This window comes from Portunus trituberculatus, chromosome 41 (assembly GCF_017591435.1).
Source record: "Portunus trituberculatus isolate SZX2019 chromosome 41, ASM1759143v1, whole genome shotgun sequence".
Taxonomy (NCBI): domain Eukaryota; kingdom Metazoa; phylum Arthropoda; class Malacostraca; order Decapoda; family Portunidae; genus Portunus; species Portunus trituberculatus.
The window spans coordinates 41,542,782-41,550,281 of record NC_059295.1 but is presented as its reverse complement, the minus strand read 5'-3'; the positions used below and the strand labels follow the sequence as shown (position 1 = coordinate 41,550,281).

Here is a 7,500-nt window from a genome sequence, read left to right as displayed (position 1 = left end):
GAGAGAGAGAGAGAGAGAGAGAGAGAGAGAGAGAGAGAGAGAGAGAGAGAGAAGGAGAGAGAGAGAGAGAGAGAGACAAGAGAGAGAGAGAGAGGAAGAGAGAGAGCAAATAAAAGCTAACAGAAACAAGGACACACAAAGACACCGAGACAAAGAGACATACAGAAACAGAAGGTAAGAACTATTGATGAGGGAGAAGGAAAGGGCGGACGTGAAAAACGATACCGGACACGAGGAGGTCTGATTGACGAGTGCAGGGAGGACGGAGACGCCACTTGAGAGGAAAGAAAATCAAGAAACCAGACAAACCTCGAGGAAGACGTGAGTGAAGAAAAATCAGATAACGACAAGGAAGACAGGAAGCTTAAAGGGTTACGTTGAGAAATAACGAATGAATGGAAAATGATAACGATAGTAGTAGTAGTAGTAGTAGTAGTAGTAGTAGTAGTAGTAGTAGTAGTAGTAGTAGTAGTAGTAGCAGTAATAGTAGTAGTAGTAGTAGTAATAGTAATAGTAGTATCGTAGTAGTAGGAATAATTGTAGTAGTAGTGTAGTAGTAGTAGTAGTAGTAGTAGTAGTAGTAGTGGTGGTAGTGGTAAGTGGCAGCAGCAGCAGCAGTAGTAGTAGTAGTAGTAGTAGTAGTAGTAGTAGTAGTAGTAGTAGTAGTAGTAGTAGTAGTAGTAGTAGTAGTAGTAGTAGTAGTAGTAGTAGTAGTAGTAGTAGTAGTAGTAGTAGTAGTAGTAGTAATAGTAGTAACAGCATCAACAACAGCAGTAAAATAGTAAATAAGCTGATTAATTCTAATAGATAAAATAGGACAAGAAACGTGTCGAATGTGAGTGAGTGGCTTGGAATAGTCAGGTAAGGTACGAAAGGTAAATGGAAAAAAATTGAAACTATAAAAGTCCTGAGAAACTCATTAAATAAATAAACTAAAAAGAAAAAAAAAAACTTCACGAAACGGAGGAGACATACAACGTACAGCATGAAGTTAGTGTACATAAAATGAAAGAAAAATCGCGTAGAAACAAACAAAAAGATAAAACTAAACGACAAAAATGCACGGCAGGAAACAAACAAACAAAAACAATATGAATGACAAATGTACTAGCTATCACGAACAAGAAACGCCATGCATAAAATACAAAAAAAAAAAAAAAAAAAGAGCACATAAGAAGAGGAGAACCTAAAACTATACGAAATAAACGAGAACCGAGGTACGAAAATAACAAGCAAAAACAGGAATAGAAAACTGCATGTTAGATGAGAAATATGAATTATACATAGAACGAGATAAGCGCAAGGAAAAACTTAAATAAATAATGCAAGTAGGCGACGTGAATGCCATGGTATGTTGTATCCTTGGCAATGAGTTTAAGATGGAAGAAGGAAAGAGGAGAGGAGAAAGGGAAGGGAAGGGGAGATGGGAAAGAAAAATAATGAAAAGATAGATGGGAGAGAGACAAAGAGGCAGTAGTAATAATGGAGGAGCAAAGAAAGAGGAGAACAAATTGGAATGGAGGAAACAGGGAAGGAAAACAGAAGTGAATTCTGAAGACGGTGAAGAGGAATGAAGGGAGAGAGTGATTGAAGGAGAGGTGGATAGGAAGAAGGATGGTGGAAGAGGAGAGTGGATGGTCAGGAAGATAAGATGAAGGGAGACAAGGATGGAAGGAGACTAAAATGGAAAAATATGTTTGTAAAAAATGGAAGGAAGAGGGGTGGTGCACGAGAAGGAAGGAAGATAGTGGAAATGGAAAAGAAAAGGAAGGAAATGGGTAGAAAACGGTGGTGGAAGAAGAGGATGCAAGGAAGCAGGGATGTAGACAAAGATGGGGAAAGAAGATAAGTAATGTATACAATAAAAAAAAATACCGTTATGATTAGGATTAGAATCAGCTCTGACACATATTTCTATTTTTCCTTGAAGTGTAAGTGCAAGTGTGTGTGTGTGTGTGTGTGTGTGTGTGTGTGTGTGTGTGTGTGTGTGTGTGTGTGTGTGTGTGTGTGTGTTCGGTCTGATTTCGTTTGTGCCATGAAATATCAATGTCGGTGATGGCGAAATATCATGGAAATGTCACCACAGCATTATTATCGTTAATTATTCCCTTCTGACATCACGCCCCAGCTTTACAGTCGTGAATGGTCGGTTCTTCATCATATTTCTCTTTTCATAACATGACCTTTCGCTTACTAATGGCAACATGGCACGTGTTAATTTGAGAAACCATGTTTGGTTATACTGAATCACGCTAGAGAGAGAGAGAGAGAGAGAGAGAGAGAGAGAGAGAGAGAGAGAGAGAGAGAGAGAGAGAGAGAGAGAGAGAGAGAGAGAGAGAGAGAGAGAGAGAGAGAGATAACACAGTACTAATTATTCCATCTTTCTTTTCGTACATTTATTTTCTATTTTTCATTTTTTGTCGCAGAAGTCGCACCAACACATTTCTTCATTATGTTTATATACCCTATGAAGAGAGACTGAAAAAAAATTAGTCTGCATTCCTTAGAGAGACGTAGGTTAAGAGGAGACTTGATAGAAGTATTTAAGTGGTATAGGGTTTTAACAAATAGGACATGAATGTAGTTTTTAGGATCAGTAGCGGGGACAAAACCAGAAATAATGGGTTTAAGCTTGAAAAATTCAGGTTTAGGAAGGAAATGGGAAGGAACTGGTTTTCAAACAGAGTAGTTGATGAGTGGAACGGAACAGTCTCAGTGGGCATGTAGTCAGGGCTGAGTCAATAAGGAGCTTTAAAAGAAGATTAGATAAATTCATGTATGGGAAAGATAGATGGAATTAAGTAGATTAAGCACACTGGGACTGCCTTGTATAGGCCTGGCGGCCTTTGCAGCTTCCCTCCTTTCTTATGTTCTTATGTTCTTAAGATGCCACAGCGATCGAAGGAAAAATATCAACATGAAGACTGGCAAGGATTCATATCGAGATTTCTTCTTCAATCGTGACGGAAGGACGAACGTCGCAAACCGTTGTACTTACAGGCCAGTTCCACAGTTCCACCTTATTTGGTCTACCACATAACCAACAAAAGTACTTCAGCTGCGATCAGGTTCCACAATCAACTTCGGCAACTGCTGTTTGTTTGGGAGCTTACCAATAAAAGGAACTAGTAAGGCAGTAGGGCCAAGTCTGAATCATGCCAAGTCTGTTCTTCAACTTGCCAAACACTCCTTCATAGATAGAAAATGTCAAAATCTTTCAAACTCTATAGCTCCCCTCGTGACTTCTGGCATCTGGCCAAAAACATCTCCAATAACTTTACTTCCTCATCTTTCCCTCCTTTATTTCATCCTGATGGCACCGTTGCCATCTCTTCTGTCTCTAAAGCTGAATTCTCCTCTCAAACCTTTCCTAAAACTCTATCTTGGAGAATTCTGGGCTTGTCCCTTCCTCTCCTCATCCCTCTGACTATTTCATGTCTTCAATCAAGATTCTTCGTAATGGTGTTTTCCATGCCGTCGCTGGCATACTAAACCCTCGAAAGGCTTATGGACCTGATGAGGTCCCTCCTATTGTTCACAAAAATTGTGCTTCCGCGCTTGCACCTTGCCTGGCCAAACTCTTTCAACTTTGTCTATCGACTTTTACCTTTCCTTCTTGCTGGAAGTTTGCCTACATTCAGCCTGTTCCTAAAATGGTTGACCGTTCTAATCCCTCGAACTACCATCCTATAGCTTTAATCTCTTGCTTGTCTAAAATTTGGAATCTGTCCTGAATAGGAAGATTCTCAAACATCTGTCACTTCACAATCTTCTATCTGATCGCCAGTATGGCTTCCGTCAAGGTCGCTCTACTGGTGATCTTCTGGCTTTCCTTACTGAGTCTTGGTCATCCTCTTTTAGAGATTTCGGTGAAACTTTTGCTGTTGCGTTAGACATATCAAAAGCTTTTGATAGAGTCTGGCACAAAGCTTTGATTTCAAAACTACCCTTCTACGGCTTCTATCCTTCTCTCTGCAACTTTATCTCAAGTTTCCTTTCCGACCGTTCTATTGCTGCTGTGGTAGACGGCCACTGTTCTCCTAAATCTATTAATAGTGGTGTTCCTCAGGGTTCTGTCCTGTCACCCACTCTCTATTATTCATTAATGACCTTCTTAACCAAACTTCTTGCCCTATCCACTCCTACGCTGATGATACCACCCTACATCTTTCCACGTCCTTTCAGAGACGACCAACCCTTCAGGAAGTCAACAGATCACGCAGGGACGCCACAGAACGCCTGACTTCTGATCTTTCTAAGATTTCCGATTGGGGCAGAGAAAATCTAGTAGTTTTCAATGCCTCAAAAACTCAATTCCTCCATCTATCAACTCGACACAACCTTCCAGACAACTATCCCTCTTCTTCAATGACACTCAACTGTCTCCCTCTTCCACAATGAATATCCTCGGTCTGTCCTTTACTCATAATCTTAACTGGAAACTTCACATCTCATCTCTTGCTAAAACAGCTTCTATGAAGTTAGGTGTTCTGAGGCGTCTCCGCCAGTTTTTCTCGTCCCTCCAACTGCTAACTCTGTACAAGGGCCTTATCCGCCCCTGTATGGAGTACTCTTTGCATGTTTGGAGGGAAGGGTTCCACTCACACAGTTTTGTTAAACGGTGGAATCAAAAGCTTTTCATCTCATCAACTCCCTCCTCTGATTGATTGTCTTCAGCCTTTCTCACCGCCGAAATGTTGCATCTCTTTATATCTTTTATCGCTATTTTCATGCTAACTATTCTACTGATCTTGCTAACAGCATGCCTCCTCTCCTCCTGCGGCCTCGCTCCACAAGGCTTCCTTCTTCCTCTCATCCTTATTCTGTCCAACTCTCTAACGAAAGAGTTAACCAGTACTCTCAATCATTCATACCTTTCTGTGGTATACTCTGGAACTCTCTGCCTGCTTCTGTATTTCCGTCTTCCTACGACTTGACTTCTTTGAAGAGGGAGGTATCATAACATTTGTTCCTTAATTTTGGCTAACTCGTTACTTTTCTTTTAGGGAACCAACACTCAAGTGGGCCTTTTTTTTAATATTTTGTTGCCCTTGGCTGGCTTCTGTTCTGCATAAAGAAAAAATAATCACAGTCTTTGTATGCTATTCAACCTCGACATGCTGGTAAGCTATGAAACAAAATAAGAGACTGTCATGAACGTTCTACTCTCTCTCTCTCTCTCTCTCTCTCTCTCTCTCTCTCTCTCTCTCTCTCTCTCTGAGCAGCCTGGGATGGTCCACTTCTTTTCTATCCTGAGTATTTGTCTCATTTGATCTATCAAGGAAAAGCGTTTCATGATTATAAGGTGACTATGTATTTCTATCTAGGGAATAACCTCTCTCTCTCTCTCTCTCTCTCTCTCTCTCTCTCTCTCTCTCTCTCTCTCTCTCTCTCTCTCTCTCTAGAGATAAAGAAGCAGAGAAACAGTATAGGCGTGTATGGCGTGGCTGGTCGCGGTGGACTGAGATAGTAGTGTTGAAAGGTGAGCTGCTGATGAGACACGAGTATTGGAATTATTCAGAAGGATACCTACCTGCCTCTCGCCAAGACGCTGAGGGAAAGGTGAAAGCTCAGAGATGAAGGAGGGTAGAGGATGACAGCAGTATTCTTCAAAGTTTCTTCTATAACAACTCGCCTTTATTTTATACTGTCTTCCTTTCGTGGGCCTATACGTAGTACATTTTTTAGTACATGTACGGACAATGGCACCAAGCATCGTTGTAATAAAGGAAAGAAAGGAGAAAAAAAAGGAAAGACAAGTAAGATGGAAGTATGGGAGGAGAAAAAGAATGTAAAAAGAAAACTAAGAAATAAGAAAAGAGCACTGATTTTGCCATGGGAGATTTTGCAGTTCTTAGTTTGGCCGGTGTTAGTTTCTCTCTCTCTCTCAGAGAGAGAGAGAGAGAGAGAGAGAGAGAGAGAGAGAGAGAGAGAGAGAGAGAGAGAGAGAGAGAGAGAGAGAGAGAGAGAGAGAGAGAGAGAGAGAGAGAGAGAGAGAGAGAGAGAGAGAGAGAGAGAGAGAGAGAGAGAGAGAGAGAGAGAGAGAGAGAGAGAGAGAGAGAGAGAGAGAGAGAGAGAGAGAGAGAGAGAGAGAGAGAGAGAGAGAGAGAGAGAGAGAGAGAGAGAGAGAGAGAGAGAGAGAGAGAGAGAGAGAGAGAGAGAGAGAGAGAGAGAGAGAGAGAGAGAGAGAGAGAGAGAGAGAGAGAGAGAGAGAGAGAGAGAGAGAGAGAGAGAGAGAGAGAGAGAGAGAGAGAGAGAGAGAGAGAGAGAGAGAGAGAGAGAGAGAGAGAGAGAGAGAGAGAGAGAGAGAGAGAGAGAGAGAGAGAGAGAGAGAGAGAGAGAGAGAGAGAGAGAGAGAGAGAGAGAGAGAGAGAGAGAGAGAGAGAGAGAGAGAGAGAGAGAGAGAGAGAGAGAGAGAGAGAGAGAACTATGTAGACTGAGTAACAAATGCAGGCTCTTATAAACGTACAGTGGAACCATGCATGCTTTGGCCTCCGAGAGCTCTCCAAGCGCACGGGTTCAAATCCTGTCCACGGTCCGAATGTAGGATGGGCTTCCTCACTCGGAGCAACGGTTTCCTAGCGGGTGGGCTTTGAGATAGGAGGTACCACAAAAAGTATCCCCTTTAGCCCAGAAATTCCCGTGAAAAGCCCTCATGGTATAAGTAAAAAAAAAAAACACACACACACACACACACACACACACACACACACACACACACACACACACACACACACACACACATTATTACAATTCACTTGCTGTTTACAATCTACCTACGGTGTGGCGAGCCAATGAACAGGAACTTACGATCCAGTAATGTAGAGAGAGAGAGTGACAAGGAGATGTAGCCATTATTCTCTTCTGTGTTGATTTTTTTTTTTTTCGTGATTTATTTTGTTTCGATCTTCTTGTGTGGTACTGTACGTAGTTGTGTATGTACAAGTGTTCAGTGTACAAGGCGAGGTAGGTAGTGGTGGTGTGAAAGTGTGTTCTCCGTTTTATTATTGCTTTTACTGCTACAAAAATCAAATAATGTGAATTTCAGCTAACCCCTCTCTCTCTCTCTCTCTCTCTCTCTCTCTCTCTCTCTCTCTCTCTTTTATAGCTAAACAGCGAACAGACAACCAGCACCAGATTTAGCTTCCTTTCCTCCGTCTCACTAAACATTATGAGTCTCGTCTTTTATTCCAAACTTTGAGAGCAAAACTCCTGAACGCATTATCTGTTCTCCTTCATCTCTTTCTTCTTCTTCTTCGTCATCGTCGTCTGATCCTACTAGAGTGTTAAATAAAAAAAAGGAGGAGGAGGAGGAGGAGGAGGAGGAGGAGGAGGAGGAGGAGAAGGAAAAGAAAGAAAAAGAAGAAAAAGAAGAAGAAAAAGAAGAAGAAGAAGAAGAAGAAAATAAGATGAAGAGGAAAAGATCATGAAATACAACTGATAATGATTATAAAGATGAAGAAGAAGTACAAAAGCACATTTTCACACACACACACACAC

The 7,500-nt window shown here is 41.5% G+C and overlaps 1 protein-coding gene across 1 annotated transcript in view; it reads right to left on the bottom strand.

Annotated features, from left to right (window-relative positions):
* LOC123516449 (nucleoredoxin-like) overlaps positions 1-7,500 on the bottom strand; it is a 223,502-nt gene that overhangs the window by 6,162 nt on the left and 209,840 nt on the right. The window lies entirely within an intron of this gene.